This window comes from Schistocerca piceifrons, chromosome X (assembly GCF_021461385.2).
Source record: "Schistocerca piceifrons isolate TAMUIC-IGC-003096 chromosome X, iqSchPice1.1, whole genome shotgun sequence".
NCBI classification, from domain to species: domain Eukaryota; kingdom Metazoa; phylum Arthropoda; class Insecta; order Orthoptera; family Acrididae; genus Schistocerca; species Schistocerca piceifrons.
Window position 1 is genome coordinate 837,278,293 of NC_060149.1, and position 25,102 is coordinate 837,303,394.

At 42.1% G+C, this 25,102-nt stretch overlaps 1 protein-coding gene across 1 annotated transcript in view; it reads left to right on the top strand.

The window, feature by feature from the left end:
- LOC124721306 (neurogenic locus protein delta) overlaps window positions 1–25,102 on the top strand; it is a 1,352,207-nt gene that overhangs the window by 1,210,082 nt on the left and 117,023 nt on the right. The gene's annotated exons all lie outside the window — the stretch shown is intronic.

The following is a 25,102-nucleotide window of genomic DNA, read 5'->3' on the forward strand; positions in this document are numbered from 1 at the left end:
AATATGGCTAGCAGTATATAGATTCACATCTATTTTTCCACTGCCACGCTGAATCCTAGGAAGAATCACAGAATGTCCGCTTCTGGTGTTGTAGCCCACACAACAAAGACCAAGAAAGTTCGAATAGGGGAAAAATTCGTGTAATCTCAAATTTTTGTACAATAGTAAGGGGAAGGGCATACTAAAAACGACATACTAAAAATTCTGACCGCTGAGGTGTGAACGTGGTGGTGGCCATGAGAGGGGTGGAGTTCTAATTTCACTTTTGCATGTTTTTCTTGGATAACTCGAAAACCGCACCATCTGGCGATATTTTCCAGAAAAAAATTAAACTACATTAAAATTCCTACAAGAAAGGTTCCATTCATTTTTCTTCTGTAGGACTAAGATTCTGCGTTGCAGGGATGCAGAATGGCAGGTTATTAAAATCGTATTTTTACGATTTATTTTAACGATTAGTGTTAAATTAAATGGGTTAAGAATATCTAAAGTAATCTTTCCCTTTGCAGCTTGTTATGGGCTGTTCGAGAACTCCTGAGAGATGAAAACTGTGTACCATACCGTGACTCGAGCCAAGACACTTGCTTTTCAATGTGTCGACTTCGAGTCCCGGTCCGATACATAGTTTGAATCTGTCTGGAAGTTTCAAGGTGTCTGTTTTAAATATTCGCTATAACCTATCCACAAATGATTCTTAATCTTAACTTTCCTCTTACTCGCTGTCAGTTTTCAATTTTTTGTAAATGGGGACAACATTTGTAAAGGAGTAACTCATGTCCAAGATTTTTTCTCATGTCATCGTTTTGTGTGTTTCGCATGATATTTATAATCATTTATTCCTAGACGCTTAGTGGTTAATGAAATGACAAACTTTAATACACACATTAATACACCAGTTATTTCGCTAATTGGAGTAGTGCTTAAGTGTGCCTCAGTGGCATCAAAATGTTCCTGCAATAACATTTATAAAGTAGTGCAATTAGTCGGTAAGTAAGTGGGACTACTGCGAAAGATGTTTAGTGATGAAAAGGTAGCTAAAAACAGATAAATCAAGCGTTAGATAGAATAAAACAACATTTAAACATTTGAAAATACGGTGTTCTACAAAACTTTGGGACGAGATCGATAAAGTAAGATATTAAAATGGAAGTGCGAGAGCATGTTGCCAGATGTCTCTCAGTCGTGCACAGAAAGTTGACGTGGCGTTAGCCTGACCATAGCGCCAAATGGGGCTGACCCCACAACACGACACAGTTGCAGGAAGGGCAAAAGACAGTTTGTGTCAATCAGTGAGCAGTTACGGTGCGCTGTGCTGGTGTTCTTCGTTATAACATGGCTCGGAGACAACATTTGTATGATTTCACAAGGGGAAGAATCATCGGAAAACTGGAAGAAAGACGAAGTTGAAAATGTTCAAATGTGTGTGAATTCCTAAACGACCAAACTGCTGAGGTCATCGGTCCCTTGACTTACACACTACTTAAACTAACTTATGCTAAGAACAACACACACACACATGCCCGAGGGGGCACTCGAACCTCCGTCGGGAGGGGCCGCGCAGTCCGTGACATGACGCCTCAAACCGTGCGGCCACCCAGTGCGGCTGAAAGACGAAGTGTGAAGGGTGTAGCCCAGGAGTTCGATACCGCTCACCGCATCGTTTCACGTGTGTGAGGAGAGTTTCGAAGCATAGGCATTGCTGCCGGAAGGAGAAGAGGTGGTCGACTACGTTAGCTACAGAAGGAGATGGCCGTTACATAGTGCAACAGGTAACAATGAACCCAAGTAAAAGAGCGGGTACAGTTGCAACAACATTTAACACGACTCCACAACGGCAATGAAACGCTTGGGATGATGTCTTTACCGTTGTGTTTCGTTGACACTAGGACAACGGCGGTACCGTTTGCGATGGTGCCAGAGGTGTATAGCCTGGAACAACGACACGTGGGGTCGCGTGCTCTTCTCGGATGAGGGAAAACACAATTTGAGTAGTGATTCTGGAGATACTCAGATTTGGCGGGTGTTGGGAACAAGTAATGCACTCCCGAACATGGTCGAACGTGAACGTTTTGGAGGTCCAGGTGTTATGGTATGGGAGGCATAAAGTTGTATGGGTGCTGACCTCCATATCCTTGAACCCAGTATACTCACCGGTCAACGGTATGGTGGCACTGTACTTCTACCCCATGTGCATCTTTTCGGGTGTAGATTCATTGTAATGGACAGCAATGCACGGCAACATCTAGCACTGCAGGTGGAGGAGCTTTTGCAATGATATTCGGCGAATGCACTGGCCTGCCTCAAATTCCATCTAACACGTGTGGGATGCGTTCAGGAAACGTATTTCAGCATTTGAACATACATCAACGACTACTCAGCGGTGTCGACCGCATTCGTGGAGGAATTACTCGCATGCAACAGGATCTTCATATTAACCTTGTGGCGAGCAAGGGAGCACGTTGGAGAGCAAGCGTTACCGTCCAATGTGATCACACATCCGATTAAGAACCATGTCTTGTATCTTGTAATGTCCAGTGGACCATTATAAATCGCGATGTCTTTAGTGTAATTATCGTCTTTCAATTAAAAATGTCATTTCTCTTCGTCTCGTTTCGTATTTCTTTCAGTTACCTTTCGTATTATACTGTAGCAGTTATTTCTACGTATGGTTCCAGTTTCATCGAGTCACACTTGGCAGTGACACACTACGCGAAAGTTGCTCTCGTCCTAAAGGTTTGCACATCACTATAAATAATTATCGAACTCCAATTTTGTACGTCTACATTCGTGGTTCACAAGCTGGTGGCTGTCTCACGTTGAATATATGGCTCACGAAAAAGGAGTTATTTCCTAGAAAAAGTAAACAATATGTGTCTTACTAATTTCAAATGTATCTGCTACGCTCGAAGATGGTATGTAGTACAGTGAAAGTAATTAAAAACGGAACAAGAACGATATGTAAATTAATTTTCTTCAGAAAATTGCAACCAAAGTAAGCAGAATACTTAGGAGTGAAAGGGATGGTAAGAAAAATTTTCTGATGAATTGTGCAACCCACTTTATTTCAAAAACAAATGGTCCGTTCCTTGAGGCAGTGGTAACACCGGTTCCCGTCAGATCACCGGAGTTACGCCCTGTCGGGCTGGGCTAGCACTTTGATGGGTGACCATTCGGTCTGTCGAGCGCTGTTGGCAAGCGGGATGCATTCAGCCCTTGTGAGGCAAACTGAGGAGCTACTTGACAGAGGCTCCGGTCTCGTAAACTGACATACGGCCGGGAGAGCGCTTTGCTGACTACATGCCCCTCCATATCCGCATATGGTGACGCCTGTGGGCTGAGGATGGCACGGCGTCCGGTCGGTACCATTGGCCTTCATGGCCTGTTGGGGCGGAGTGTGTGGTCCCTTTCGTTTATGGTCCGTTAGAAGTGTATGCCTCGGAGATTAGGAGTTTAGTATTTTATAGCAAAATCCTTTATGCGTGATGTAGTACAAACTCATGGAGCTGTATTTCATTGATTATTTGTGCCGCTAAATTTTTGTACTATGCAGTAGTATTACGTATATTATTTTCATATACTCCATATTGAGTTGACAATACAAGGGAGGCAATCACCACACACTTCAGTACATAGTCTGTATAGGTACATAACTAAGTCGATAAGTACCATTAACCGGATGAATTATGACAGAAACTGCCACAAAGATATCCTTACCAGAATTCTGCTGTCGCTCAGCAGCGATTACGGAGTGTCTGCTCTCTGCCGTTTCTCCCCTGTCACGTAAACAGTTGTACTCTCAATAAAGCGTAACCAATTCCAAAAGGCAGTTCTTCACCAGCTGCTATTAATCATTGTGGTGTGCTAATTGAGTCTTAATCTGGCGGTAGTGAAGTGAATCTTTTCATTGGACCATATACACTCCAGTTTCCTTTGAGCTCTGGTTTCAGCTCCATCTGATCACCCTCTTTCATTTTGACCGTGTTAACCACTACCAAAATATATTAACAGATAACGTCAGCTCTCATGTCACTGACCGGTGTTAATATTTATGAAACGAAGTCTACCAGTGTTATAAATCACACATCTTTACCATGACATCAACGAGTAATGTGTAGGCCTATACAAACGTCTTAATCAATAACTTTTGTACAAACCTATGGAAATCTGCGTCGCTTACACACTCCTTCGGCACTGGCCTGACACCATCGGCATAGTGAAGAGTAAAGTCATACAGAAAAAGTACTCAGTGCCACTCCAATTCTGACACGCCGTCGTTGTCACTCTGACAGTGACATGTGTCACACTGGAATAGGTAGGTAAAGCTTTTATTAGAAACAGTCCAAAACGCAGTTTCTTTACTAGAACTACAGACGATTTGCAGAACAACGTACGTCATCTGACATATAGCAGTGTCCAGTACATGTAAATAGGAAAGTTCTGAAACCAAAAATACACATTTTAAAATTGAAACATACAGCCATTACATTCCGCAACAACAGAACATTCAAGTGGGTTAAGGTTATCGTAGATGCCACACGTCTGCCGGCAACATGACAGTTCAAGTGTATGTCTGTGTTCTCCTATTCGTTAGACTGTGGTGTGCGGAGGTCTGGAAAAGTCATTGGTAGCATCTGACCGGCTGACGTTCTTCTGCACTATGCCTCCCAAACAAACACTGTAGGATTAGTGATTGGAGACGCCAATAGTTAGTCAATGCAGTGTTTATTTTCGCCTGCGAAAAATTCATTCGCTGTAGCTGCTTTATTCTGGTAGGCCTTATTGTCCATGAAGGAGAAAACTGGACCAATATACATCGGAAGCTGTACATTTGGTTGTACCTCTGTCCCTTTAGGTATCAGAATATTTCTCAGTCCACGAATTCAAACATGAAATCCTGCAGATCCCTCCAGTATGATGTTTCTGCGCACGAAGACGTCTCCCTGCATCAAAACAGGCATCTTTCCACAGTTTTCCAGCGTATGTACCGAGTGAATGATTCACGACAATCATTCTGCAAAACGAAAGGGACCTTTATGGGAACAGGGGACTCCTTCATTTCATCACGACCCAGTCTCGGGGTTGTTGATTACACATGTCTTTAGCAGGACACACATTGCCGGAGGTCTGGAACACAAACTAACTATTCTAAGTCTTGAGGCATTCCTCAAATCCAAACTCTTCCATCGGATTACCACTGGATATAGCGTGGTTTATCACTCCAAATCACTAGTTTCCAGTTATCCACTATCCAGTGGCGTCGCACTTTATGTCACCTCAAGGGTCACGTGTCACTGACTTCAGAAACTTTTTGCTTATGGGTAGCTGCTCGACAACTGCACCACAGTTCTGTTTAACTTCCAACACACATTCATTTAGCTAGCTGCACTGCTAGCAGCGCTTTGGAAGCCTGGAGTGATTCCTACCTCTTGATTTCATTCAACTTTTTACAACCAACCTCCGTACTGCAGGACGGTCCCTATCCGTCAGTGCATGAGATCCTCAGCTGTGGTTCCTCCGTCGCGTTTCAACTTTACAGTCACATCATCATCAGTCGACTCTCGGCCGGATTTAGAAGGACTGAAACGTCCCGGATGAGTTTGCTTCTCGGGTGACAGCCAATGTCTATTGCGCGTTCGGAGTCAATGAGTTCCCCTGATCGCCCCATTCTACTACTACTGCTTGTCTACTGACAACACAATATTCTCCGCCTCCTTTCATACCGATGAGTACGACTCTCGTGACATCTACTGGTCATTTTCGCATTACATAGGGGTGTTCGGATCCCTTTGATAAGATAGTGACAGTTCCGCAGACGTTGTCTCTCGTCGTGCAGCTAAAATCAGAAATTTGATATTTTATAAAAAATGGTTCAAATGGCTCTGAGCACTATGGGACTCAACTGCTGTGGTCATAAGTCCCCTAGAACTTAGAACTACTTAAACCTAACTAACCTAAGGACATCACACACATCCATGCCCGAGGCAGGATTCGAACCTGTGACCGTAGCGGTCGTGCGGTTCCAGACTGTAGCGCCTTTAACTGCTCGGCCACTCCGGCCGGCCCACTCCCGTTGTGTCCCGATACATCGTTGGTATTGAGCTGCTTTAAAGAGTCATGTCGATTAAATAGCTAGGCTTAACGTTGCAGAGCGATATGAAATGGAGCGGGTGTGTAAGGACGGTAGTAGGGAGGTGTACAGAACGGCGTATAGAACTAGTGCGACCTAGTCTTGAGCACTGTTGGAGTGTTTGGGATCCCCAAAAGGTCGTGTTAACGAAAGACATCGAAGAATTTCAGGGGAGTGGTGCTATATTTGTTACAGTGGTAGGTTCGATCAACACGCGAGTATTACAGAGATGTTTTATGAACTCAAATGGTAATCCCCGGTGGGAGAACGACGTTCTTTTCGCGAAAAACTATTGAAAAAATTTAGAGACCCGGCATCTGAAGCTGGCATCGGAACGATTCTACTGCCACCAAATCGCTCTATTGTGAGTGGAACAAGACAGGAAATGACTAGTAGTGTTAAAATGTACAATCCGCCATGCACCGTACGGTGGCACGCAGAATATGTACGTCGATGCAGATGTATGTACTGCGGGTCTTGATACCATCATTTGTGCAGGTAGTTAGTCAAATCCAAATGACATGCCTTTGTTCATATCTCTTCACAATACACTGTGATCATGTAAAAAATTTTGAGTTCATTGCTGCAGGTGTTACTCCACGAACATTTATAACCTTTAATGAAATATGGGGGTCTGTTTTAACAAAAGCAGTTTATTTTAAATCGAAATATATCTGTTTTTGTCTCACAAACAAAATTTCAGATCAAGAAATGAAAAGCGAAAAATGTCCCAACTATATTAACAGAATCTTCCATCTGTTCTTGGTAGAACAACGTTATGATAAATGTAAAACACCAGTTTGCTTTTGTTCTACAATATTACTTTTATTGTTAACCGGTTTTCGGCTTACAAGGCCATCTTCAGACATTTACTGAGCCAGTAAATGTCTGAAGATGGCCTTGTAAGCCGAAAACCGGTTAACAATAAAAGTAATATTGTAGAACAAAAGCAAACTGGTACTTTACATTTATTATGTCGCAACTACTATACAACATCTTCAGGACTTAAAGTAAAAATATGCAAATTCAAATTACCTTTCCGCCTTTGTACAAGAAATTGGAGAATGATTTCCGTGATATCAAGGAGAAATCAGGAGAAAGAATTAAAGTGCAGGGGAAAGTATAAAAACTTCAGGGTAGCTGATTACTTTGTAATTCTATCACAGACGGAGAACGTCTTACAAAAGCAGCTGAACGGAATGGATAGTATGTTGAAAAGATATTATAAGATGAACATAAAAAAAAGTAAAACAAGGATAATGCACTGTAGTCGAATTAAATTAGCCGCTTTTAAAGGAATCAGATTAGGAAATGTGACGATGAGAGCAGTTTATAAGTTTTGATTTTTGGCAGGAAAATAACCGATTATGGCCGAAGCACAAAGGATGTAAAATGCAGGATGGCTACAGCAAGGAAGGTGCTTCTGGAAGTGTTTTAACATCTAATATGAACTTAAGTGCTCGGAATTCTTCTCTGAAGATATGTGTGTGGAGTGTAGCTTTGTACGAAAGTGAAACGTGGGCGATAAGCAGACCTTGTACTGTTTTTCAACCGCGAATGTCAACAGGTATGCTGGGTGTGCTCAGTCAACATGACAGACTATCTATGAGATCGCGCAGGCACTAGGTTTTCCAGTTGCCAACGTGTTAGGGGGTGAAGATTGAGTACCCCGACTCGGAAAAAAACTATCGTCATCAGAGTAAACTGCATTTTGATATAACAGATTGTAAAAGATGACACGTAAGAATCTGTGCTACAAGTTGCTAACCAGTTCATTGCTATACAAGAATAATCTGCGAGCAACCACACCATCCACAAATCATCTTTTCGCTGTGAAGTCAAACAAAATAAGTGAGAATATGCGCCTAATAGGCATGATAATGGAGTGCCAGGAAAGTCAAAAGTACTTTGGAGCGAAGGAGTCAACGTAAATTAAAGCTGCCGAAGACGTTGCCCCGTAGATCCAACGCATTCATTACTTACGATTGGAGTACGTACGGTAACACCACAGTTTCGACTATGCAGCAATGTAAACGAATTGACTTCTCATTTGAATAACACTTACTATTTCAAAAGGACGTTAGTCGTGTCAGGATATGACATATTCCACGAGATATGATGTATTCACGCCTTTGGTGGCAGTTCTAATTTACGGTCTGACTCTCCAATGCTGGCGCAGATCGTAAACTTGACTTCCAGAATTTGGCCTCGATGAGTCCAGATTCACTTTCGTGTCAGATGAACTCTGTTCCTGTAACTGGTGATACGAATAAATCATCAGAACCGACGACAAAGACATAGAAGAAATGTTTCCTCCGTCATGTATTACAAGCTACACTGTCCTTGGTTGCCACAGGTAAAAACCATTAATTTAAAAATATTTTTGTTCAGAATATTTGTTCCTTGTAATCGGGTCTACTGAACCTTTAAATGGGCAAGGCACTTGTGGCTAATTGGTAATTTCTCCATGCACCATTCTTTCATACACCTTCTGAGGTTCACCATTATTTTTCGATCAGAAACAAAATTTGTTTGAATTAGTAAATATCGCTTTCTCACCTTTTAAAACATTTGCAGATGAAATTAATGGAATAAAGGGAATTGGATGAAGAATGCAAGAAATTTACGAAGATTCATGAACTTGTAATGTCATTTCGGGAGAAGATAGCGGTCAAACAAACGGACAGATTGGGATTGAATAGCGAGAACATATTAGTGTGTGGCATATTACACAGCTTATTACAATAAACTACATCACTTACATTCCCAAGGGACCTTATCGTGTGCTGTGAGTAGTCGGGGTTACACTATCATTCGAACCTGAACAGCAGTTTACATAATATCTCGAAAAAATTGAGAGTTGTGGTGTCACCGCCAGACACCACACTTGCTTTAAATCGGCCGCGGTCCGTTAGTATACGTCGGATCCGCGTGTCGCCACTATCAGTGATTGCAGACCGAGCGCCGCCACACGGCAGGTCTAGAGAGTCTTCCTAGCACTCGCCCCAGTTGTACAGCCGACTTTGCTAGCGATGGTTCACTGACAAAATACGCTCTCATTTGCCGAGACGATAGTTAGCATAGCCTTCAGCTACGTCATTTGCTACGACCTAGCAAGGCGCCATTAGCAGTTACTATTGATGCTGTAAAACATGTACCGTCAAGAGCGATGTTCACCATTTATGGATTAAAGTTAAGTATTCCACAGCTACGTCCTTTTTTGCTAGTCTAATTTCCTTGACCTGTTCCAGACCTCACGCCAGCCTGCGTGAGCTAAAACGCGTGCCTTTCGGCTTCCTCTCATAGTGGGTTGGCTCTCTTGCCAATCCACAACAAGAGTAATAGGTTCTTTAATTCTTAATTTTGTCTATCAGTACCGACTTATCGTTATTTAACAACAGTTGCCAAATATTTCAATCGATTTGAGTCCTGTCCGGATCTTTGTACGTTGTACCACCTCCAAACAGGCTTAAGTAAAATCAGATGGCTGCATAGATTCAGTTATATAGTATACTATTCTCTAGCATACACAAAGTCGTTCACCTGTCTTTGGTGAGGCGATTTTTTTATACATAAATGAAAATGTGGCTATATTTAACTCTGATAAAAGGTTTGTCCTCCAGCCACAATTGGCAATACTGTTGGGTACATACCACCTCGATTCTCACACGGTGGCCTTGTGAAGGATCCATCCGCATATTCACCTGCAGTCATTAAGAAAACTCTAAACAAAAACGGTTTGACTGAAATGCGACCACTGTTACACCCGAAAGCGTCTAGCGCTTACCGGTGCACTGAGAGACGAAATAAAAGAGGTACGGGCGGACTCCCAAAGTAGTACATTCCTGACTTGCAAATAAATGCGTCCGTTTTGGGATAAATACATACGTGAAAATACTGAATGAACGGGCGGCAAGTATTTATACTCCGAAAAAACTTTGTTTCTAACACCGCTATACGATAGTTTTTGTCTGGGCATTATGGGTTAATATGTCAGGTTATATACGCCATTCTTCAAGAATACGTATTTATGATTCAGAAGACCTTGTCACTGTTTCCACAATATGGTACCACTTGTTAGTGTCAGTGACCGAAGTGTGTGAAAAACTAAATCCGACAGAAGCAGAAGGACAAAAATATAAGCGATTCCACGTACATGTGGTAAATAAGATGCTTGGTACCATTTTACGTGACTGTCGCTTGTAAACATATTTCCAATATTCCGTAATATCATGAAATGGTACGGAATTTAGTTTCGTGGATATTGAATGATCGAATAATATTATTTAATCGTCTTCACACATGTGGTGTCCGTTGCTGAAAATTCTGGTTGACATAGAAATGATTTTCCGAGCAAAATGTCTCTTTAAAACATCTAAATCACGTCTGCGAATATTTCATTTTGATTCAATATTAAGTTTTTAAACCCAGTTTACATATTTTCTGTTAATTCCAGTAAGTACCTAATTAGTGGCATTCATTTAGACAGCACCTAACCTACAACGACGGCTATACAGAGCCTCAAATAAACGGCTGTCCTAGTAACATGGGGTTTCAGATTGCACTGAAACACTGAAGTAACTCAACATTACTTATGTGATAACATTCTAGGAAAGCACCAACATTTCCTTCGTATTTGTCTGAAGGGTAATTCGTTTAAGAAAGAGGAAATCAGAGTTTTCTACAGTTTTATACTGTGACATGATCAGCAACTGATTGTGAAGCCACTTCAAGAGCTTACAACACTAATATTCTAGAGATACTATATCTCGAAGTTATTATGGCAGTGAAGACAGCCGGCCGAAGTGGCCGTGCGGTTAAAGGCGCTGCAGTCTGGAACCGCAAGACCGCTACGGTCGCAGGTTCGAATCCTGCCTCGGGCATGGATGTTTGTGATGTCCTTAGGTTAGTTAGGTTTAACTAGTTCTAAGTTCTAGGGGACTAATGACCTCAGCAGTTGAGTCCCATAGTGCTCAGAGCCATTTGAACCATTTGAGCAGTGAAGACAAAGAAAACGTGATATTTAATTTATAGCACTGTGTTCCACATTATAACACAATCTACTGATTCTAAGAAGCTTTGCCCCGTTCGCTCTCTTCCCCACTACATTAGGGATAAACAGCTAAATCGTAGTAAATTCTCTCTTTTGATCTGACATTGTATTTGCACCATCTGTCCTGAGGTGCCGTTCCAAACATGCGTATTGCACTTAGTCACAGTGGACCTCATCCATTCCCATAGCCATAGTTTCGATGAAGAATTCTACAACAAACAGAAAAAAAAGGATAACGTTAGATAACTGCATCATTCACACACGTGGAGAGGGAGGAAGGAAACCGGTACTTACGGTCACAAGATTCGGCAGTTATCCATGCGCTATCCTCAGGAACACCAAATAGCTTTACGAAATCCTCCAGAGCAGTGTCGTTCATCAGGGCTTATGGTATGCTCCCATCTGCAGCAGAAGAAGAGGGACAAGAAAATAATTAGTCATCATATTGCAGTTAAGGGAGAAGTATGCACAAAAAACAACGTGAACAGAAATCACCATCACATACATGTAGAGTCACTAGAGTTCAACCTGGGAAGCTATTTAGCACCACTATCGTTACTGCTAGTATGTTGCTTCATGGCTCACAGAATGCTGAGAAGATCTGGGAAGGAATAAAATAGAGGGATAGTAGTTTCTACTGAGAAGCACTAGAAAATACTCTAGCCAGTGTACTCAGTGGTAATGAAGGGAATGCTGGGATGGCTGCTATTGAGAGTCAATAGAGCGTTGCTTCAGACAGTCTACCCAATAGGAAGTGAAGGAAATGCTTGAATGGTTAGTACTGAGAAGCACTAGAGCGTAGCTCCAACCAGTTTACTCAATAGGGAATAAATACAATGCAGGTTTAGCTACTGGTAGCTCTGGCCAGTCTACTCACAATCTAAGAAGCCAAGCGTCTCCTATCAGACAACTGACCAAAACGACCATCTGCACAGAAGAGGCCGTTTCTATAGGGGGAGCCACATTCCATTCTATTTTTCAACCAATAATAATCGAGGACGCTTATAGCCATGAAGATAGGCTGGATTCTGCATGGATTAGAGCGTAAAAGCCACCAGAGCCCGCCCGCTATCGTGCCAGACCATCACATGAGTGGAGATGTAATCCAGCCACATCCTGTGACCAGAAGAAAAGTATTTTCTTCCTGTGCTTTGCGGCTACCCGTCTTCAGTGCAGTTGGGTCATAAGTGAGTTGCAGGGCGAAGATGCAATGCACACGCAAGAGAGCCGGCCGCGGTGAAGCTGTTACCTGCAGAGTATCACCCATTCTGCTCCTCCTGGCGACCTGGCAAGACTCCGTGCTGCTGCTGCTCTGTGCTGGTTTACCACGCTGCACACTGGCCATGACGCGCTGCGCTCTCACGTGCCTGGTTAGAACAAAAGGACTATGGCACAGACGTCACAGTTGTGATGAAGAAAGTGCACTTTTCAGATGAGGTGTGTATCTCCCTCACTTATCAAATGATTGGTCACTTACCATGTACAGACAGGCCCATGTGGGCCCCTGACTGCCGGCTGATATGGACAGATGACGCTTCCAGAAACGTATTGAGGAGGCTTCTAGAATCGTAATTCCAGTACCTAGCAAACAACACAGGCAGCGTATAATGAATACTTATCTGCATCCTGTAAGAGATATAGGAAGATGTGAACTAAAAAAATACACAGTATTAAAAGGAAGGCGATATCATTTATTGATAATCCAACTTTAAATTATTTGTTCTGAAGCATATACATAATCACTTATGTGTCCACTGTTGGGAATGCAGAGGACGGCGTATGTTATCTTCAATCAGAAAGATTCCCAACAATAAATAATAAAATGATATTCATTAAATATGAATAAATACTCAACTTAAATGCTGCTTCCTCTTTGAAACGTCCAGCACAACTGGATGTCTGAAATTATTACAAGTCCTCTAAAGCATTAGAGTCCTGTCACTGTGCCTCTGAGGGCTTCCTACGTAGAGTTCAGAATTGGCCTACGATGCCTCCGGAGCCTAAGTCTCGAAGACGACGAACGGACAATGCAGCTTGTGACTCGGCGGTAACTGGAGACCGTAAAAGACTCGCCGCAATGTAGAGAACTGTCCGCTGTAGCTCAGTGCTCCGGTATTTAACGAGACATCGTCCATTCGCTATCCACAAACGTGATGCCCATGGATTGGCATTTGCAACCCCTGGCGGACCCTGGTATAGTTTGTACTGTCAACCCATACAGCTGCTGCGCTACGAGTGTTTCGATCGCGGTTTATCGATTGTTGTGCGGTAATCACTGGAGTCGTGAATACCGTCACTACACCCACCATACTTTTTCCTGAGCCTCCGAACAGCTGAGCAGAAATAATCCTCAAGGTTCCTTAGTGACGCGCTTTTGAAAATGTCATGAAGTCACAATACTTTTTGATGGTCTTTGACATAAGCTACGCTGTGGTTATATTGCAGATTCACAGTTGTTTCTTCATACTGCAATCTAGCATTGCCCCACCACTTTCTGTGGTGATTGTAGGTCAACCAAGCAGCTGTCCAACGATTTTGGCCCTCTATACTGTGTTAAATTGTTTAGGTGAAGTGACAATAATGGACAACTTTATTAGTACCCGTCCAGTGTTGTCGAACGCAAGGAATGCAATTTCTTTAAACGTATATTGCCCACAGTCCTGCATATATGTGACAATGTTTGTACTTCGAGGTACGATCATAGAATGCGTCTGGTGTGAAGCAGGACCACCATATTTATACCAGTCACGGTAAAATTCCTGTGAGAGGCGAGCAGTTAATAACATAACCATGGAACAATAATGTGTACGCCATGGTACTTAGAGAGTAGATGTTTGATGATTCAAATTCAATACAGGTCTATATACGACCTGTCTCAGTACTGCTGTTTTGCTTTGAACCATCGGTCATGATAATTGGCGATAAATCTTTAAACATCTGTTGGCTGGGTATACATCCAAATTCATCGCCTTCATAGTAAGAAGAGCGAAACTTCGAGTATATGTCGTACAACAGACCAATATTTTTGCTGGCCGGTGTGGCCGAGCGGTTCTAGGCGCTACAGTCTGGAATCACGCGACCTCTACGGTCGCAGGTTCGAATCCTGCCTCGAGCATGGATGTATGTGATGTCCTTAGGTTAGTTAGGTTTAAGTAGTTCTAAGTTCTAGGGGACTGATGACCTCAGATGTTAAGTCCCATAGTGCTCAGAGCCATTTGAACCATTTTAGAACCAATATTTTGATTGTTCCAATCAAGTTGTCGATTATCATATGGGACTATACATAATTCAGGAACTCTTTTGCTCTGTTTAGGTTGCCGCTGCTAAATATGCTGGGATCCTTAGTCACATTCTCTCCCCTGTCTGTCTGTAGCCCCAGAGGAATGAATCGAGGCGTTTCTAGGTGAACAGATGTCTTTATCGACCAGCTATGACTTGACATCGTCAGTAGCTCAGAAAACTCTTAGAGTCCACACGAACAGAAATTTAAGGGCAGGTGAACTCCGGAATTCGACACACGTAATATTTTGACACAGTCCTCATCTGATACGGATATGTGCAGTACTAGCCCACACCAATTTATCCAAAGAAATTTGCTGCTTATGCTTCTTGAATCTGTGCGTTATTGTCCATAGCACTACAAACGAGAATCAGTTATTGTATTGCTTTCGTAATGACACTTTTAATGTCATCACACAATCCCATTAACATTTTTAGAGGGATGCAGATACTAAAGTGATTACTTATCCATCTGTCAATGAGTCATCCTGAATTTTATTGAGCATTCAGGTCCGCATTTATTGTGGACACATAAATTTTGAGAGTTTACGTGATTGCGACGCTTCTCGTGTGGTTAACTTTGACGTAGTTAAGTGCGCATCGGATTTCTTGAAATAGAGGGCAAATGCGTAAGTGGAAGTCGCTATGTATCTGATGGAGCCCTTTCATCATTCTTTATAAATATACCTTCCAAGTGTAGGAAACTGCTCATCGGAATTGTTAAATCACCTTCATATTGAATCGGAATTCTTATCTCGTCGCTGTTATTGAACATCACCAAAACAAAAGGACTGTGGGAGATATATTCCTAATGACTGATTTGTTCGACACATTGATTTGGAGTTGTTATATTGAGTGACTTCATTGTGAGGTTTCAATCCTATCAACTTGATGAACTTGAAATTCTGACACGTTATCATACTGTCCTTCCCCTGCTGGGTGGAGGACTGGCTGGTGGTTTCTTTATTTTTTTTATTTTACATGTCTAGCTCCATAGGACAAAATTGAGGAGCAAATCTCCATGGTCATGGAACGTGTCAGTACATGAAATTACAACAGAAAATTAATAGCAGACAAAATAAAATGTTTATGAATCCTAAAAGACGACAAGCTTTTGGTTTACATAAACGCTACCAACAATGTAAAACAGGAATCGACATAATTTTTCAAGGAACTCTTCAACAGCACAGAAGGAATGACCCATGAGGAAACTCTTCGTTCATATTTGAAAGTGCGTGGATTACTGCTAAAATTTTTGAATTATTGTGATAGCTTATTGACAATAGATGCAGCAGAATACTGCACGCCTTTCCAAATGTGGACTGGATTTCTTCCTATTATTAACTGAGTCAAAGCTGCTAATTCTTCGGAATAAGCTGATATTGGTAAAAGAAAACATTAAAGAATATATATATATATATATATATATATATATATATATATATACTGAGAGGCCAGGGTCACCATGCCCAGACTAGTGAACAGTGGTCGACAAGAAATTTGCGAATTTACACCACTTACTACCCGAGTCGCTCGTTTCTGAGCTACCGTACATCATAAGAGAATGAAAATGAGTAAAGTAGACTACTTTTCATGTCGAACTACACTTACTTCAGATAATGTTCTAATAGTAAAAATGGCAGCATTAAGTCTTTGAACAAGATCCTGAACATAGGCTTTCCACAACGTCTACTATCAATCTGAACACCTAGAAATTTGAACTGTTCAGCTGCACTAATCATATGCCCATTCTGTGTAATTAAAACGTCAGATTTTGTTGAATTGTATGTCAGAAACTGTAAAAACTGAGCTTACTGCAATTTACCGTTATTTTATTTTCGACAAGCCATCAGCATATGTCTTGAGCTGAACTATGTGAAACAGTGCCACGTTGTTCACAACATCCTTTATTGCCAAGCTAGTGTCGTCAGCAAACAGAAATATTATACCAAGCTTGTGTCATCAGCAAGCTAGTGTCGTCAGCAAAGAGAAATATTTCAGAATCACCTGTAATACTAGAAGGCATATCATTTATATAAGTGAGGAACAGGAGTGGCCCCAGCACTGATCCCTGGAGCACCCCCGATTTAATCCTACCCCATTCGGACACCACATCATAGCCATTCTCAGTAATGTGGAAAATGAGTTTTTGCTGTCTGATCTTAAAGTAAGAGGTGAACCAGTTGTGAGCTGCTCCCCTATTCCATAATGGTCCAACTTCTTCAGCAATATTCTGTGGTCAACACAGTCAAACGCCGTAGCTAAATCAAAAAAGTTGCCTAGCGTTCGCAGCCTTTTGTTTAATACATCCAATACCTTGGAGAGAAAAGAGGACATAGCATTTTCAGTAGTTAAACCACTAAAACCAAACTGTACATTTGACAGCAAATTATGTGAAATGAAACGACAAATTATCATTACATACACAATCTGTTCAATAAATTTAGCAAACACTGATGGCTTAGAAAAATGGTTCAAATGGTTCTGAGCACTATGGGACTTAACATCTTTGGTCATCAGTCCCCTAGAACTTAGAACTACTTAAACCTAACTAACCTAAGGACATCACACACATCCATGCCCGAGGCAGGATTCGAACCAACGACCGTAGCAGTCGCACGGTTCCGGACTGAGCGCCTAGAACCGCAAGACCACCGCGGCCGGCTGATGGCATAGAAACAGGTATCCTACTCTTTTAGAGTCAGAGTGTACGAGATCACATCTAAACCTCAGCTGACGTGGTGATATGCATACTGCTTGTTTTTATGCGTGTGGGCTGATATTATACGTTATGCCATTTCCATCCTAGTCAAAATGTTCAACTCAGCATGGTCCAATGCCTAAACAGTGACTGTGAGATATATTGGGCTTCTCAGCAGCTCAACTAAGTGTCATCCTGGTCACACTGTAGGGGAAAATCCGTAGGTAGTATGTATTAGTCGGCTATTAGGGTATGAATCCATTGGCATGTTACATACGGCACGGATGGTGCTAACAGGCAGAATATTCATTGACTGATCCACCTCGTAAATTGTCTTGGTGTTATTAGTCAATACTTAACCCCTCAAGAAATTCGTTACTGACAATAATGAGCCTTTCCAACTACAGTATATTTAATGTTTTGTCTTTTTTATCTCCATGTTAAATGTATTAACGTTTGCACGTGAGTCAAATACTTTTATAGATAGTTTCTAATTGCTTTTAGATCGTCAATGTACGAACCATGGGGCTATCCACAACTTAGCCACATGAATGCTGTTATAATCTTTCAGACCGATCGAAGCAATACGCCGCTCACCCTTGCTTACATCTGTGTGGGGAGGGGGGAGTGATTTGCACTTAATACAGACGAGAGCTCTTTTAAAGTCAGAGAGTATGAGATCACATCTAAAACTCAATTGACGTGGTGATGTGCATTTGCTTGTTTTAAGGAGAAGTATTAGACAGAAATGACTACAGAGGTGTGAATCGAAGTCTTGGTAGCGTCTAAAATTGTAGAAGATAGTGAAGTAACGGTGCAGTTCTGCCAGGAGGCGTAAATCGCCGTACGACTCAGAGTAGAACATGCGGTTCTATTTTCTTTTACCATATCCAACCCTGTGCGTTCCCGATACTCCTGCAAAGACGAAATTTAAGATCAGATGCCTCTTTCGCTGCTCCTCCAGATTGTCTTCAGCAAAATATTCCGCATAAGTAAGCCATGAAATCTTGGGATTTTGTTTTTCTTGACGAATTTAAACGTATCTCAGTTGGTAAGCATCCTGTCCCGTAACATAGTTAAAGAACTTTTTTTAAATAAAAAGTCCAACTCTTTTCTCGTATGATCGTAAACATAGTCCTTTACAACAGCGATAGTCTACATCACCCTATTATGCCTTTAACGTTTCTGTAGTTGCCCCTGAGCGTTTTATGCATTCTTTAATTACTGAGCTATAACAGCAGCTCCATCTGCAAATGATACCACTGCCGGCCAGCGTGCCCGAGCGGTTCTAGGCGCTTCAGTCTGGAACGACGCGATCACTATGGTCGCAGGTTCGAATCCTGCCTCGGGCATGGATGTGTGTGATGTCCTTAGGTTAGTTAGGTTTAAGTAGTTCTAAGTTCTAGGGGACTGATGACCTCAGATGTTAAGTCCCATAGTGCTCTGAGCCATTTGAACCATTTTTGATACCACTGTCAACAGCCCCACTAATGCTGGATTTAGACATGCGATAATTCCACCAGATATCTTAGATATTGAGTCAACCCGAGGCATTTTAACACGACTTCTTCTTACTTCTTTCCTCTGCTTCTTCTTCAAGACGCCTTCTGACGGTACCACCGCTGATTGTACACAATTTTTTAAATACCTCGTAGGTTTATTCCATAGCATATGACGATCTGTAGTCATAATTTGTTTGAAATTTATTCTAGCCCCCCGCCGACCGGTGTGGCCGTGCGGTTCTAAGCGCTTCAGTTTGGAACCGCGTGGCCGCTACGGTCGCAGGTTCGAATCCTGCCTCGGGCATGGATGTGTGTGATGTCCTTAGGTTAGTTAGGTTTAAGTAGTTCTAAGTTCTAGGGGACTGATGACCTCAGAAGTTAAGTCCCATAGTGCTCAGAACCATTTGAACCATTATTCTAGCCCCCAATTTAAGTTTGGTGCGCATTGATTTATGAACTGCGTATGTCACGATGTTTTATCCTATGCCAATGAGCTTTCTTGGACTTATTTGCTTGGGTTTATTGGCTAAAATTCGATCTGAAGTCTGACTTTCTGCCAAACGTTCATTTCTAGTGTATGACAACTTACGCTCCTCGCTGGCTGCATCAAGTAGATTAATTCCCCTTTAACATAGAGCCAGATGCTCTTTTAGTTTCGTTCTGGATCCACAGAACCTGTACGCAGGGATATACAGTTCAAGTGATAGTTTATCGAGAATGTTACGCCACCTGTGAAGCACTTCCTACGACTGACGTTATGCTACTGCACTGTCTGAGGTTTGTGCATCCTGTTATATACTAAATTGCGAGTTTTCACCTAACTGCTTTGCGATGATGGGAAGCCAAGATATTTTACTAAAGCCTCATTCCCGCGACACCTAATGACATGCTCTAGAAGAAATATGTCTGGTTCAGAACTTTTCTGAAATTCGTCTTTGTAAAAACTCTGTGCAAATTCTTCACTTTTCCTGTCTTTCAGATGTAAGTTTTCTTGTTTTTTTCTTGTTTGTCCTCTGCACTCTGCACACTGCAAATATCTACGCTGGCCACTTCGGAGGGTAAGAATTCTGTATGCAGTTGTGTTTCGAAATATGTACCATATCACCTACCCTGATTTCCTGCTTGTGTGGATCCACCAACTTAATACAACTGTATACTTTACTTCGAAGTTCACTGTCAGGTACATCAATAGCTCTCATCTTAATCATTGTACGCCCTAATAATTTGTGGAAGAATGTCTAGCCATGTGTATGAACCACAAAGATTGAATTGCATCCACATATGGTTTTTTATGGGCCTGCTTAGACACTACACAAACCCACTTTCATATGGGAGAATGCTGAGTAGTGGTTTGTTCTGTATTGTTCCGTTACTGACTTGAAATACTAATTGCAAAAGTCACCTCTATGGTCGGTCTGTAGCTTGTTAGGACATCGATTCAACCAGTCAGCAGCAATTTGTTCAAACACCTGCGTAGCTTCCCTCCCAGTCTTGGCGTTCATATGAGGTGCCAGGTCCTGGCGTTCATAGGATGTGCCCAGGCGAATTTTGAATATGTATCTATGATTACTAAAATATGTTTCAACCCATTTATTTGATCATGAATATTCTCTCATATCCACGAGGTAAGAATTCCATAAATAATCCAGACCATGTATTACGACTTGTCTGAACTGGAATATTTAGAGAGTAGGTTTGTGGAGTTCAAAGACGCCTGTCTCCATAACTATTATTCAATAAAGTGTATTTCTCGATGTTCCAAAATAATTCACATTATTTCATTAAGTGAGCTGTATTTCCTGCAATGGCTGATGGTGTCAGTCATGAAATGTATCCACAATTGGAAATATGAACCTCCTCATGCTGTATAATGGAATTATGATGTTTGATTTGCGCTCATCAGCGTCCGAACAAAATCCCAATCTTTACACAGTCTAATCTAGCCACTTTCACGAATGATGACGAGGACAACACAAACACCAGGTCCCCGGGCAGAGAAAATCACCAAGCCGGCTGGGAATCGAACCTGGGATCCCGAGATCAAGAGGCAGCAACGCTAGCCACTAGACCACAAGCTGTGGTCATAATGGAATGATGGTAATGAAAATGTGTGCCGGACCGTGACTCGTACCCAGATTTCCTGTTTTACGCGAGCGGTCGCCTTAACTGTTTTGGATACCCGAGCACAACTCACAGCCAGACACAAACTTGCATATGTGATCATCCATGTGTCATATCTATACTCGCACATCCCATTAATGTTATTCCTGTACAGAGAGACATTTTAGTTGTAAGTCACAGGTCCAGTATCGTACTAATTTATTCCTAATTGCAAATATAAACCACTTACAACTGTATATGCTAGACCAGAACACGAACCCAGATTTCCCGCTCTACGTGATCGGTCGTCTAAACTGTTTCGGCTACCTGAGCGCGACTCACGGCCAGATCCAATCTTCAATATGTTGTCGAGCATGGTGTGACACCTGAAGGTGGTTCATTTTCGCAACTGTGAATATATTTCATGTCTTCCATAGCAACTGTAGCTGCCACAGTGCCTGTTCCTTTGGACATACATGCATGTCCAAAGGAACATTGCATATCACTTTTTCACAACACAGATACTGCTGTCAGTAGCCAGAGTCGTTCTGTGTTTCGTTGGTATCTTTGTAATAGATGTACTCCAGAGGTAACGTGTTCAGATTTTTATGATTGATATCAGTGCCTTCACTTTCACTGTGTACATTGCTTATTGTTGGTCTAATAATGTTAATCTTATGTTAATGTTCTGTCGGACACGTCCAGCAGAATAAACACCACAAATATGTATATAGTATATCTGTAGACATGACTGCCTTGATAAACACATTGCAGATGCACAACAGAGTCCGAGCCTTTTATGGAAATACAGGACTTCTTGAAGGAAGTAGGTATCAAGACACAAAGGAGGTAAAGACATTAGCTGCTAGTGGACATTGATTTATATTAGTGGGGCAAGTTGAAAATTTATTCAAGACGAGGACTAGAACCCGGATCTCTCACTTTCTAGACAGATGCACTGGCCACTATGCCATCCAGACACAGTGGTTACCACAACCGTACGTCTACTGTAAGAGCCAAATTCTCAACATGTACCACACACCACTGAGGTGGTTAAGGTAACCGTTCATCATGTTAAGCAGCAGATCTGGGTTGGAGTCCCAGTCTGGTCCAAATTTTGAACTTTCACCGTCGGATTATTTTGATGCCCAGTCGCAGCTGGAGTCGATCTCTTCTTGGAAATTTGAAACAGAAATGTTTGTAGGAAACACATTGTGTTTTGTTGTTGATTTATATATAGATACACAAATTTCGTTGCATAGTGGCAGTACAGACTTTTGGAAATGGATACCTTCTATAATCCTTAAATTTCGCTTGTATTGCATTCAGTTCAATAGGTGGTTTACCCACAAAGGTATTCCTTCAGTGAACTCAGCCTCTACAGACTTGACAGGTTCTACACGTACACAGTTTCTCGCGGATGGGAATAGAAGTATTGATACACTGTTCTAAATGGTATACAGTTACACAGTTTTTGCTCAAACACTCAACATAATCATAATATGCCCCTCCTACAAATGGGCCCCAATGGTACAATCTTTCTATGTGCGACTGATAATGCACAATATTCGTAAAGATCATCTCAATTCGCAACACCTGAATTTTTTAAGCACTTGCTTGTGTCCCATGAAGTTAATTCTAGCACTGACTCACCATACATTTAAATTATGGAGACTTTACAGCCATAGATATGAACGTCTATTGCATTATGGGACGGATCATGTTCACCAGCCATCCTATTCTTTATATACCTCATCATATTGCACATATATTCCCACTCGCACCATGAATACTGAACTCTCGTACCGCTGTGTTGCGTGTTTTAAATCCAAATGGTTCAAATGGCTCTAAGCGCTATGGAACTTAACATCGGAGGTCATCAGTCCCCTAGACTTAGAACTACTTAAACCTAACTACCTTAAGGACATCACACACATCCATGCCCGAGGCAGGATTCGAACTTGCGACCGTAGCAGCAGCGCGGTTCCGGACTGAACCGCCTAGAACCGCTCGGCCACAGCGGCCGGCGTGTTTTAAACTTCAATCACTACACCAAAGCCAGTACCCAGTGCTAAGCCTTCATTAATGCTTTTAGTCACGTTACAAGTGCTGGCGAAGAGTAGTACTCTCGAGCGACCTGCCTGCAGCTCGGTGGGCCGAGGTAGTTCTAACGCCTACGATTACTGCTGCTACTGTGGATGGAGCGGAAGTGTAGTGTAGTGGAACGACACAAGGTCCAATAAACAAGGAAGACGGTCTGCGGGCTGCTGCTATGAGAGTGCGGCCAATACTGTGTGAGTGCTGTCCTCTAGCAGTTCCACTACAATCGGATCAGGGATTCATTGCGCTGCTGGAATAAAATAATCGAACATAAATTTGTATATGAAAAGTCAAGTGATGAATGGAAATTTGTACCACGGGTGGGATCTGGACCCAGGTTTCCTGCTCACCAGGCTGCTGCGCTAACCACTATGTCATGCTAGTACAGTTTCTTTGCACAAATGCACAGACTACCCCAGCACTTCTTCCTTCTCAGCCCAAATTCCCATTCATGCTTCAGTCCACTTATTCTCTCTAAACTCAAACTGCATAGCATAAGCTCACCTCAGCATCGAATGAAATGGGGCATCTTGCCTGAAACCAGACGTAGGTGATATAATCAAATGAAACTATGTGGTTCCAGAGACCTTTCCAAGTCTTAACCAGTGATCTATGTGCACATATGCAGAGAAAAGTGACAAGTGGAAATTCATACTAAGGCCGCAATCCCAACCTGGAGCGCCTGCTCACCAGGCAGATGCACTAACCATTATGCCACCCTGGCACAGAGGCTTTGCACAACTGCACAGACTACCCTAGCATGCCTCCCTTTTCAAGCCAAATTCCCATTGACGCCTTAGCCCACTTGGTACTCCCCCGTTTCATTTGATGCTGAGGTGCAACTCCAGTACAGACGGAGAGACTCTGAGGGAATACCAAGAGTGCCCAGGCGTGAATGGGAATTCAGACTGAGAGGGAGGCATCCTAGTGTAGTCCGTGAAATTGTGCAAATCCAGGGTGGCGTCGTGGTCAGCGCAGATGAGTAGCATTTCTCCCTTCTCTTCGTTGGTGTACATTCTACTCACACAACTCTTCAACTGACGATGCTTGACGGAATGACGCGTGTGCATTCTACTTATGTTTACATTTGTCCTCTGTCAACGTCAGCACGTGAATGTGTTCTAGCACCTGCATTAAGCGCTGGGAGCGTCAACGTCAGTGTTGCGTTATGTAATTAATAACGTTGTATTTCAGTGAACGGTACAGTGTGTTACATTTTTGAATAGGTCTTTATGAGAGGAAATGAATTACCGAATAAAAAATGCAGGGTGCCATTTAAAAAAGTAATACTGCTGTTCATATCTTTCTAAAAAACAAAGCTACAACGCAGCAATCATGCTGACTGATATCCGTCTCACGGCTAAGGAACATTTGCTTGAAACATTTTGTAATTTGCATCTGGACAAACAGTTATTTAGGGTTGTCAGGATAAATGGGACATGCTGTATATTCTATTTATATGTATGAGAAATGTTTACTGAAAGTTTGGCCATACGTTTTTGTTACATCCTGTATACTCTTTCGACCATCCAACTTGATAAGTCAGTGGTTTCCCTAACTGGTTTAAGGTAAATGCTGGGCTGGCTCCTTTGTCAGTAAACCGTAATATATTTCCAAATATTATTCCAGCATGATATTACCGTGGTCCTCCCTACTCTCCTTGAAATACCTACGTTTCCGTCTCCCCCTCTGAAGATCAGACTCAGGGGAAAGTGACGGAGGTGAGATCGTGGCTTTGTTAAATGACTGAGGCACACCGTGCCTCGCTGTGGACTTAAGTGAGTTTACTTTAGCCAGTACTGAGGTACAAAGGTGCACTATCATTTTCCAGACCACTCCCTTTTCTGCCCAGAATATTTCGATAAGTTTGTGAATTTTCTTAGTGAAAGTTTCATTTAACCATTCTTAATCTATATGCAGCAAGACAACACGACGTCATAACCTTACACGCAGTGTTGAAGTAATCATCACCGAACGTTATCTCTTCTATCGCGACATATCTGCTCACCTTCGGCCTCGACAGCAGTCGCAGAAAGTTAGAATTAAATGTCCCATCGAGTGTCAAGGTCATTAAAGACGGTGTGGCAATAGGCCAGCACAAGAAAGACTGGAGAAGAAGCGCGCATGCTTTGTTGAAGAAATATCCCATCATTCACCTGTACTGATTGAAGATAGCTTAATTCACCACCTCTGGAATCGGATTTGAAGAGCAGTCCTTATCAATACGAGTATTTTGTCTG